Here is an 11197-nt window from a genome sequence, read left to right as displayed (position 1 = left end):
CTCGTCCACCCCTCTATATTTTCCTCAACCGTTTGCAGATCCCCAACCAGGCGCAAAAATGTCCTCTTCCTCCTCCGTCAATTAGGTACGAAATCCCTTTGACGCTCCTTGATCAATTCTTCTTGACGACTGACCGCCTATGGTCTTTTCAGCAGACTCGGTTTAGCCCTGACCTGGAGCGGGCTATCGAGATCATGCACTCTGAGGAACCACTGACGCAGGCAGACAGAGATCTGATTGCGACCCATCGCGAGGAACTTAAAGATCATCTTCCAGCCCATGTCAAGAAAATCGTGGATCACATCGAAGCCAACAACATCAGGAAACCAACTCCACCATCGATCGAGAGAAGTCATCAGCTACCTCGCCACGTGGCCCTTGAAGACGCCATGGAGGATTTGGAGGAAAAGAGCACCCGTCTCTTAATAGAACTAGGTTGGGTCCAAAGATAGATTAATAAGAATAAAGCTCAACTGAAATGTGGTTAATGAATGTATTGGTACTTTTGGTCTAAGGGCGACTTGTACCATCTCGGCCATGTATCCCATCGCTGTACCGAATAATAAATTGGCCAGACTGGTTAAAGGTTTCTCCCTTAAGGCAATGTCTCCTTGCACCGGCTATATGAACACGAGTCAATAGGAATCAGCCACAACGACTCGACATGCCATATCGTCGGCTACGCGTCCACCCATATGCTAGGATAGTATCTCTTCAAACAGAATCATCACAGACCTGGGATCCAACTTCAACAACTATGACTTCTGGGAGTACTGCGAGAATAGTGGAATTGATGTCCGCTACGTCTCAGTTGCTCACCCATGAGCCAACGAACAAGTTGAGCATGCTAACGGCATGATACTCGAAGCTCTCAAGAAAAGGCTACACGATATTGGTAATACAAAAGGAGGCAAATGGCTCAAAGAGCTACCTAATGCTCTGTGGGGACTACAAACCCAACCAGGCAAGACTACCGGGCCCTCCCCCTATTTCCTAGTATATGGCTCAGAAGCTATCTTACCCGCGGACATCATGTGGCAGTCTCCTCCAGTCAAACAATACAATGAAGGAATGGCAGAAGAAACAAGACGCACGGATCTGGACAGTCTAGAAGAAACAAGATGTGCAGCATTAGTTCAATAAGCCAGATACCTCGATGGGTTAAGATGATACCACGACCGCAATGTTAAGGAGCGATCCTTCAACTTAGGCGACATGGTCCTCAAGAGAATCCAGGACACGTCAGGTGTGATGACCGACCCCACATCTTCCAAGTTAACCCTAATCCGAGCCCCTGATCACCTGTCTTAGCTTCCGAGCCGAAGTGATCAACCTCCAGACCGGTCCCGACCCCTAAGACCCGACCTCTCTCCGCTTGTCTCCAGTTCCGACCCCGCCGACCCCAACTTACCGTCGGATCCTTCTAAGTCTACCCAAAACGCCCATTCTATCTGACCGGTGGACCCACGAGATCTTTTTTCCCCAGATCTTCCGCGACAAGCGCACTCGAGTTGCATGCCCGCTTCAAAGTTTCCCCACCGCGTGGCTCAACTTCTCCGACGCCGCCGCTCCGCCTCATCTCTGGCCCGCGACTGGATGGATTCTCGCGCCCCCTTCCCCAATCGCAGCGGAAGCCCCTCTGCAACCTTTCTGCAACGCCTCGCCTCCCGCGCCCATCATCACATCGCCAGATCCCGGCCGCAGAGCCCGATGTCGCCTGTCTTTTCCGTCACCTCGACACAGTCGCGCCGCCTGGTCTTCGCTACCCGACGATTCCTCCTCCGCTAACCCTGACCACAGCAGCGACAACTTCTTTCCCCGCCCTGTCAGAAGCCGCCCGACAATTTGTTGCTCCGCGCTCACCCGCGCGCTCGCGGCTGCCTGTCTTCTCACCTGTGCACCCTCGATTCTAACGCCATTAACCCGGTCACTTCCATCAACTCTACCGCACGACGACGCCCGCCTCCGCCAAATTTCAACCACCAGCATACCCGCTCCTGCGCCGCCCTGACGCCAGAGCCCAATGACCGCTGGCGTCATCCCCAAAGTCCTGCTCCACCGCCCTCGTCGCTCAATCGCCGCCCAGGCAGAGCACTCCATTGCTTCTTCCTCGGCCTTCGCGCCGCTCCCCTTCTCACTCCCGCGCCGCTTCCCTTCTCCCTTCCCAGCCGCTATAAAAGGGAATGCGCGAGCCCCGCCGGAGTTCCCTCTGCCATCGCTGCCTTTCCGCCATTTCTCTTGCTCCCTGCTCGAGCTCCCAGCGCCACTCCACTAGTTCCTGAGGAACTCTCCTCTCCGCTCCACTCCGTTTTCCCCAAGCCATCCAGCCGCTTGCTCCTCCGTGCTGCATAAGAGCTCACTTGTGATCCACAAGAAGCACTGCCGCCGCCGGAGTACTGCAGGACCTAGCCGTTGTTCAAAACCTTAGCCCCTCCGCCCAGGCCTGTTTCTTCCCGACCCCAAGCTTTCCTTGTAGGAAGAAGGTAAGCTGCCGACCCCTGGTCCGCCTCGTCCGACCCCTGTCCGCTTCGCCCGACCCTGTCTGTTCCGCCGACCCTTCTCCGCCTCGCCCGAGGGCTCGGCTGTAACCTTTTTCTTCAAACCGAGGGTGTATGTGTAAAACTTGGGGACCCTTCAGCGTTGAGTCTGAGGATCCCTAGCACACCAAATCCTCTAGTTTAAGGATCAGATCATAAGTTCCTTTCCTCGAACCCTTACCTCTTGATCTCCACCAGCTCCCTTGAACCTTCCCACCCTCCTGCTTTTTGTCGCGAGTTTCTGGGCTCAGACTTGCAAGTGTTGCTGTTGAAATAACCGTCTATGCTAACTAATGGATTGCATTCGTGTAGAGCTGTGCCTCGCCGACAGCTTCTACGAGCTGCACCCGGCGCCAGAAGACGACGGTGTAGCTGAGCTCCTGCCCTCTGAAGCCGAAGCCGCCCTAGAAGTCGAGCAGTTGTTTGGAACCCTAGACGCATATCGTAGCTTCCCTGATCTGAACACTAGCTGTTGGACCGAGTAGCTGCTTGCTTAAATAGGAAGCGATAAAAGTCGAGTGATTTCCTGTCACTCGCGAGTTGTAGGAGTTGGTTGTCTACCCTTCTGTTACAACTGTAAGGACGATGGACGGGGCAGGGTTTGGGTAACTCTTTGGTGGTCGGTTGATCGCCCCGTCTATCTATGAAACTTGACTAAGGCCCGACAGTGGTGGTGTTCGTGATCAAGTGTTTGAAAGTACTAACCTCATACTTATTATGGGATGAGGAAGCCTACTACCGGATTGAACCTAAACGTGAGCGGTCGCCCCATTGTTCTTGGAACGGAGTTTCCCCTGCTGGATGTCGCACGTGGTGGCATGCGTGGTCACAGAATGGCAGAGGCCGGGTCTGTGGAACCTTGCACCAAAGGAAATGGGCCCGACACGGGTTAGGGAATTGATGGGGAAGGCCGACACGGGAAGCGACCTCCAGGTGCGCGGATGTCATGAGGTTAGGTTCACCATGCATGGTTAAAGAACTCGAATCGATTCGTCTGCCTCTCACAGTTTGAGACTGCTTGATCACTATGTCACCCTGAGTAAATGAGGAACCTGATGATGACATGGTTTTGTTGATATATACATACCTTGGTTGGTTTTATGATTGCTTAGAATAAGGTGCAAAACCTAGACCGGTTAATGAACTTAGAATCGGAGCTAAAACTTGAAAATAGGGTTTTATTTAGTGCTTTTGGCAAACAAAACCTTCAGCCAAAAAGCCTTGCATGTCTAGTTCTGTGGAGTAGCTTTACTCCCTATCGATTAAGTCTTGTTGAGCTTAGTAGCTCAGCCTTGTTGTGGCTCCTGTTTTTCAGGTGAAGTTGCTGCTCCCGACTCTTCTCCCACTGGCACTTGGCCGCCCCAGCTCCCTCTGGGTTGGACGGTCGAGTGGGATCCCTCCTCGAACGGTGAGGAGAGGGATCAGTGATGTCCCGGCTGGCCTCACCAAGGACGTCCGACCCCAACGTTTTGCTTCCGCTAGTGGTTTTACCTTCTGTTGTCTTTCTTGAAAACCTTGTAAAACTCCGATGTTTATTTCCTAACCAAAATAAGTGGTTAAGTTGTTAACTCGATGGACTTGTTGTATTCTCTGGAACCGCTCACCTTCGTGTGGGTCTGCTAAAATGTTCCTGTTCAAGTGGTTAAATTGGAGGAAATCCGATGGCACTTCGTGTTTACTCGGCTTAGGCATGAGCGTCGCGTATCAGGCGGCTAAATCATGTTTAAGCAATAAAACCAAGAATCGTAGATCCGAAGTGGATCCGCCACATCAGGGTTGCATAAACTCAATTCACCATGGGAAGGTCCCTACATCGTATCTAAGGTCACAGGAACCAGATCTTACAGACTACAAGAACTTTCAGGAGAACAAGTACCAAATTCCTAGAATATAGAACATCTCTGTCGCTACTAGCTATAGTAGACAAACGTACTCGAGCCTTCGCCTCAAGCATTTCAAAAACAAACTCATTCCAACTATTCGGAGCCGACAGCCCGACTACCGACTACAGATTCTCTACTCTTAACACAAGACTTTACTAAAAGGTCAGCAGGCACCCCAGCCTCAGTACAAGTTCCAAAACTTCAAAAGGCAACGCAATTTTCTACTCGAGATTGATTCAAGCAGAAAATTTTGAAGTTACATGTAATTACTCATAATAGAGTAAGGGTACTCAGAATACAACATAACAGCACAGCAAAAACTACAAGCAATTACCTACTGGCGGTCTGCATTTAAGCCTCAGGCTTTTACAATATCACAAAGCCAGACAGGCCTACCGACTACTACAAAGGGAAGGGCCCACAAGCAAGGAAGCTGCGCAAATCGCAGCCATATCCAAGTCCTCCTCCCAAACAACACCAGGTACTCCTTCACCGCCGCTACCTCAACAGCGGCAACGATGAATCCCGAGTGCTGCATAAGGGAGAAAAAACAAGGCTGCTTTCTTGCTAGCCTTGGCGAGCCATCCCACACTGCATGCCACACCTCCACCTCTAAGAGAGCGGGATAAAGGTCGCGGCACTCATCACCCATCACTCACGAGTTCCAGCATGGACTTAGCTAGATCACGAGCTGCAAGATGAAGCACGCGACGAACCCTCCTATGAGGATATGAGGAATCTTCTAGCACCGGAGTACTCTTTGAAGGCTCTCTACAATCAAATAACAGCAACCGAAAGCAATCCATCACTACTCAAGCCTGATCCTGATCGACCTCCATGGCAGACTATTTATAGCCGAACACCACAACTACCAACCACTCGGGAGTTACTATTCGCTCGTGACAACAAAAGTACTGATGAGTCAAGATGCTCATTGACTCCATTCACATGAAATCATTCACGCCACAAAAGACAAAAGAGTACAGTACACCCGTGCACCCCCCCTCCAAGAATAAAGGGACAGAGTACTTGACAACCGCGCAACTACCCGACTAAGTACTCGGAGTTGCTCCCAATGATAGGATGGACAATCATTCATTTCAAACAAAATTCAAAACATGGTCTCGAGTACTCGGCAGATTACAAGGCTACATAAGCCTAAGGCTCCTCCAAAGATAACAAACTCAGACATCTTCGAAGCAATTGGCTCAGCCTCCTCAAGGTATCGCACATAAGCATCCTCCATGCAGTTCCGAGCAACGCCATCACCAGCCGCCGTCAAATCCGCTCGCAGGTAATAAGATTTGACCATCGCAAGGACTTGTTTACAAACAGCCTTGTAGAGGCCAGCAACCTTGCCCGGAGCAGTCTTCAACTGCTCGACTAGTGAATGGGGCTCTGCGTCATCCTCAAGAGGAGCAATAGTATTAACAGCATCTTGAGTGGCATCAGTCAACTCTTGGAGCTCGCCTCGAAGCCTTCCTATGGTCCGGCCATGATCTCTACAGGCTACCATGGCCATAGCAAGCATAACTCCATTCTGGTTCTTCCTGTCCCTCTGATGCTCGCATGCAGCCTGAGCTTCGGCAGTGATGCCCGAAGATGATTAGCCTCGTCAGCTACTCGATCATGTGCATTCCTCCAATCAAGAAGCTAGCTACTCGCCACAGCCTCTTTTCTCTTGAGCTCTACAAAAACCAACAAGTTCAAAAACCCCAAGTACAGTCAGGAAATACTCAAAGAATCGCAAGTACTCACCTTGATACTTCTTGTTCAAAGACATGTAGTGATTCTCCAACTTCTCTTGCAATACCTCGTGATCACTACGCTCAACGGCAAAAGACTTCACAGCCTCCTCATGAACCTTCAAGGACTCAGTGAGACGGCTAAACTCTTGCTCTAGTTGTGCTAGCCGCTGCATAGAATCATTTCGCTCCTGGAGGGCCCAAGCATTCCTTTGAGCTCTATCATATAGATCCTACAAATAAAAGCAAATCGTTAAGTTTTCAGCAAAAACAGTCATATAAAAGAGGCAACACACCTGAAAAACTCTGGATAGCTCTCCGAAACTCTGACTCCGATGGAAGCTCGAGTATTGGACCTTCATTATTCTTTACAACATGAGGCTCTGGAGCTGCACCCAAAGTTGTACCAAAAATGACACAGATTAGTCATTTCAGGGCACAATACAACGACTACAGCACCTGTATCTGGACTACATACCTGGTGCACGTGCCTCATTGGCCTTAGCCACATCAACTAAAGCCAGAATACCACCAGTAGACGTCGAGGAGGGTACACCATCAGAATCCAAAGGAACCGCAGGGTTCTCCACCGAGCGGAGTACTTCTTGAAGCATGGACATGGTGGCACCAAAATGACTAGTGTCAACCTCGGATACATCATCAACGGACAAATCAACCAAGGGAGCAGAAAGAGTAGTCGAAGGACAAGACTCCACTCCTGCGTCCACAGGGATAGTGTCCTCTGCATCCCTGCATCAAAATACAAAGTCATCACACGCCTTTCAGAAAATTCAAGGATACGTTACAAAGAAAGATTCAAAAAACTTACCGAGATGACCGTGGCGGCAATTGCACGCGCTTCTTCTCAGCAGCAGGCAGTCGAGTACTCGGCAATCCAGGATTAGCCGAGGGTACAACATTTTCGCCAAGACCAGGAAAAATTAGAGATAAGACTATAGTAATTTCGGACTAACAAAAATAGTCAGAGAAAAGCTCACCACTAGCAATCACTGGTGATCCTGCCTTCGCAACATCCGCCACCCCAGCAGGCAAACCTAAAACTGCCTAGTTAGGGACTGGCAACTTAGTAGCCGATGGGGTCGGGACTGCTGGCTTGGGGGCTGCTCCAGAGTCCGCAAGCGGCACCCCCACTGGCAATTCTTCAACAGATGCAACACTAACACCACGCTTGGCGGTAGCGACTACCTCATCAGTAGTAGCCTCATCACCATCAAGGGTCACGTCGACAACTTTCTCAATCAACTAAAATCATCAAAGGATTACAGGACAACTCTACCAAAAGTTACCAATGAAGGCACGACTACATACCTTGGTACTCTACGACCTCTCAGGGGTCAAACTCGAGGTTGAAGCAGACTTCACAGTAGGCCTCTTCCGAACTACTCGACGTTTTTTCGCAGGAGGGGAAGACTCGTCTTCTGATTCATCAACGACTAACTCCTCCTCAAAATGCGCCAGATAGCCGGAGAGAACCTAGGACTGCAAACGAGTTGTTTCTCAAAGATGTCCCAACATCTCGAAAAACACAAGTCAAGCAAAAGAACATACCTCTTGTGGACCATACCAACCATCAAATTGGCGAAGGGCTCCAGGAATAACCGGTACTCCCTGATCGTTCCTGAAGAACTTTGCTAGCAACGCCTCCATGTCATCATAAGATATATCGTCAGGAGACATACGTGAAGGATCATCAAATCCCGAGTACTCCGAACCTGAGTGAGCCCGCTGCTGCAAAGGCTGAACTCTCCTCTTGAGAAAACTGGCAGCCACATTAATGCCAGTCAAGCCCAACGACTTCAACTCGGCAATCTGACTCAACAAGTTGGCAATCTTAGGAGTATCTTCAGGCTCGCTCACCCAGTTCTCCGCATGCTTTGGGGCATGACCAGTGACTACCGACAAACAAGGGTCATGATTCCCAATGTAAAACCACTTCCTCTTTCAATCCCCATGGGAGTCCGTCAAGTTGTAGTCAAGATAAGCGCCCGAGTTCCTAAGTTGGAACCCGCTGCCTCCAAAAACTTCTGTCCTAATCGCACTAGGCTGAGGCTTACAACAAAACAATTTCCCTAAAAAGCTCAAGACTAGGAGAAACACCCAGGTATACCTCACACAGTTGTACAAAGATGGACATATGAAGCACACAATTAGGGTTCAAGTGAACCAGCTGAAGCTTATAGTACTCGAGGATACCTCTAAAGAAGTCAGAAGCAGCCACTGCCAATCCTCTCTCAACAAAGTGTGCAAGCATGACAGTCTCGTTTGGATGCTCCTCGAACTGCCACGTGTTGCCGAAGGCAGGCCTCCACTCGAGTTGAAGTTTTGGCTGCAAAAGCTTCGCATCAACCAAAGCTACGTGTGTGCATTGACTTCAGAAATCTTAACCAAGCTACGCCGATGGATGGATACCCGATGCCGACGGCTGATGTTTTGATAGACGCTACCGCATGGCACAAGGTCATCAGTTTTATGGATGGTAACGCCTGGTATAATCAAATACTAATGGACGAAGAAGATATCTCAAAAACGGCCTTCAGGTGCCCTGGTCATCTCAGTTTGTTCGAGTGGGTAGTCATGACTTTTGGTTTGAAGAATGCTGGAGCTACATATCAACGGGCCATGAATTATATATTTCATAAGCTTATTGGTGTCCTGGTGAAGATTTACATTAATGATGTCATCGTCAAGTCAAAGGGGCATCAACAGCATCTGGCCGATTTACGCAAGGTATTGAAGTGCACGAGGAAGCATGGGTTGACAATGAATCCAAACAAGTGTGCTTTTGATGTTTTGGCTGGTCAATTTCTGAGCTTCATGGTTCACGAGCGCGGCATCGAGATCAACCTCAAGATTATAGACACCATCAACAAAGTTGTGGCCCCGCAAGACAAGATTGAGCTACAGTCCTTAATCGTCAAGGTCAACTTCATCTGGAGGTTCATATCAAACTTGTCTGGGCACATTCAAGCTTTCACTCCATTATTGAAATTAAAACCCGACCAAGAGTTTGTTTGGGGCATAGAATAGCAAAAAGCATTAGATGACATCAAACAGTACCTGATCTACCCTCCGGTGTTGGTCCCTCCGCAGGCTGACAAGCCTTTCAGACTATATCTGTCGGCTGATGAGCGAGCTATCGGCTCGGCGCTGGTCCAGGAGTTCGAGGGGAAAGAAAGGGTGATTTATTACGTCAGCAGGAGACTCTTGGACGCTGAGACCAGATACCCTCTGGTGGAACGGTTGTGCCTTTGCCTATATTTTTCTTGTACCAAGCTCAGGCAGTACCTGTTATCGGCAGAGTGCGTAGTCGTGTGCAAAGATGATGTCATCAAGTATATGCTATCACTGCTGATTTTGAAAGGTAGAATTGTAAAGTGGATTTTGGCCCTCTTAGAATTTGACATGAGGTACGAATCGGCCAAGGCTGTCAAAGGTCAAGTAATGGCCGACTTCGTAGCCCAGCACTGTGGACCAGAGATTGTTGTCGTCGAGCTATCTCCATGGACATTGTACTTTGATGGATCTTCCTATGGGGCCGGGTCAGGAATCGACATCATCCTCATATCACCTCGAGGGGCAAGGTATGATTTTTCTCTGTCGATTGAGGCATCCGCCAACTAATAATCAAGCAGAATACCGGGCTGTCCTAAAAGGCATCCAACTGTTGAGGGAGGTTAAAGCCGACACGGTAGAAATATTTGGGGATTCCATGCTTATTGTGCACCAATTATCTGGGAAATTTGAATGCAAGGACAATATTCTGAGGATTTATTATGAAGAGTGCCTCTAGTTATTGAGCATATTCCCAGGGATTACAATGAGGAAGCTAATAGGCTTCCCAACATGCTTCCGGTTACCGGCCGATTCAAGGTGCCATGGCCCTGGAGCTTGCGGTCGACGACTGGAGGAAGGAGATTGCCGATTATCTAAAGTATCCATCCAAGAAAGTCGATCGACGAATACGCTTTTAGGCTACGAAATATTTACTACTTGAATATGATCTGTTTTATCGGACGATTGATGGGGTACAACTCAAATGCCTTGGAGTAGAGGAAGCGAAAACTCTAATAGGAGAAATTCATGGAGGTGTATGTGGGGTCTATCAATCGGCCTTCAAGATGAAGTGGATGATTAGAAATAATGGTTATTACTGGCCGACGATACTCGAAGACTGTTTTAAATATTATAAGGGGTGCAGGATTGTCAGAAATTCGGCAACGTGCAACGAGCACCGGCTTCGGCTATGAAGCCAATAATAAAGCCGTGGCCGTTTAGAGGTTGGGGAATCGACCTCATCGGACAAATCTATCCTCCATCGAGTAAAGGACATAAATTCATATTGGTGGCTATTGATTATTTCACCAAGTGGGTGGAGGCCGTTCCTCTAAAAATCATCACATCGGCTAACATGTTTGAATTTGTGAAGGAGCATATTATCTATCGGTTCGGTATTCCTCACACTATTACGACTGACCAGGGGTCAATGTTTACTTCAGGAGAGTTTGAGGAGTTCACTGCTGACATGGGAATTAAGTTGCTAAATTCTTCTTTGTATTATGCTCAGGCCAATGGTTAGGCTAAATTGTCTAACAAGGGGGTCATCAAGTTGATTAAAAGAAAGATAGAGGAAAAACCAAGGCGGTGGCATACAACGCTGAATGAGTCCTTGTGGGCCTACAGGATGGCTTGCCACGGCGCCACCGAGGTGTCTCCTTACCAGTTAGTATATGGGCACGAAGCAGTACTACTTTGGGAGTTGAAAACTGGGTCGGCCGATGTCTAAACGGCCATATTAAAGGGGGTCATCAACTGAAGGAGACACCTCGGTAGTACCATGTCCAAGTCGATTATCATTTGGTATATTAACTGGATACATGGCCAACATGGTACAATTCGCCCTTAGAATAAAAAGTACCAATACATTCAAAGACCGCAGCAATTCAACAGCGTTTTGGCTGGGTTTGATTCAGGTCGATTCTCCTCTGAAACCGGCCTAATTCAAGTAGGATGC

Source organism: Setaria viridis, chromosome 3 (genome assembly GCF_005286985.2).
Source record: "Setaria viridis chromosome 3, Setaria_viridis_v4.0, whole genome shotgun sequence".
Classification (NCBI taxonomy): domain Eukaryota; kingdom Viridiplantae; phylum Streptophyta; class Magnoliopsida; order Poales; family Poaceae; genus Setaria; species Setaria viridis.
The sequence above is the reverse complement of the archived record's forward strand: the minus strand, read 5'-3'. Positions refer to the sequence as shown.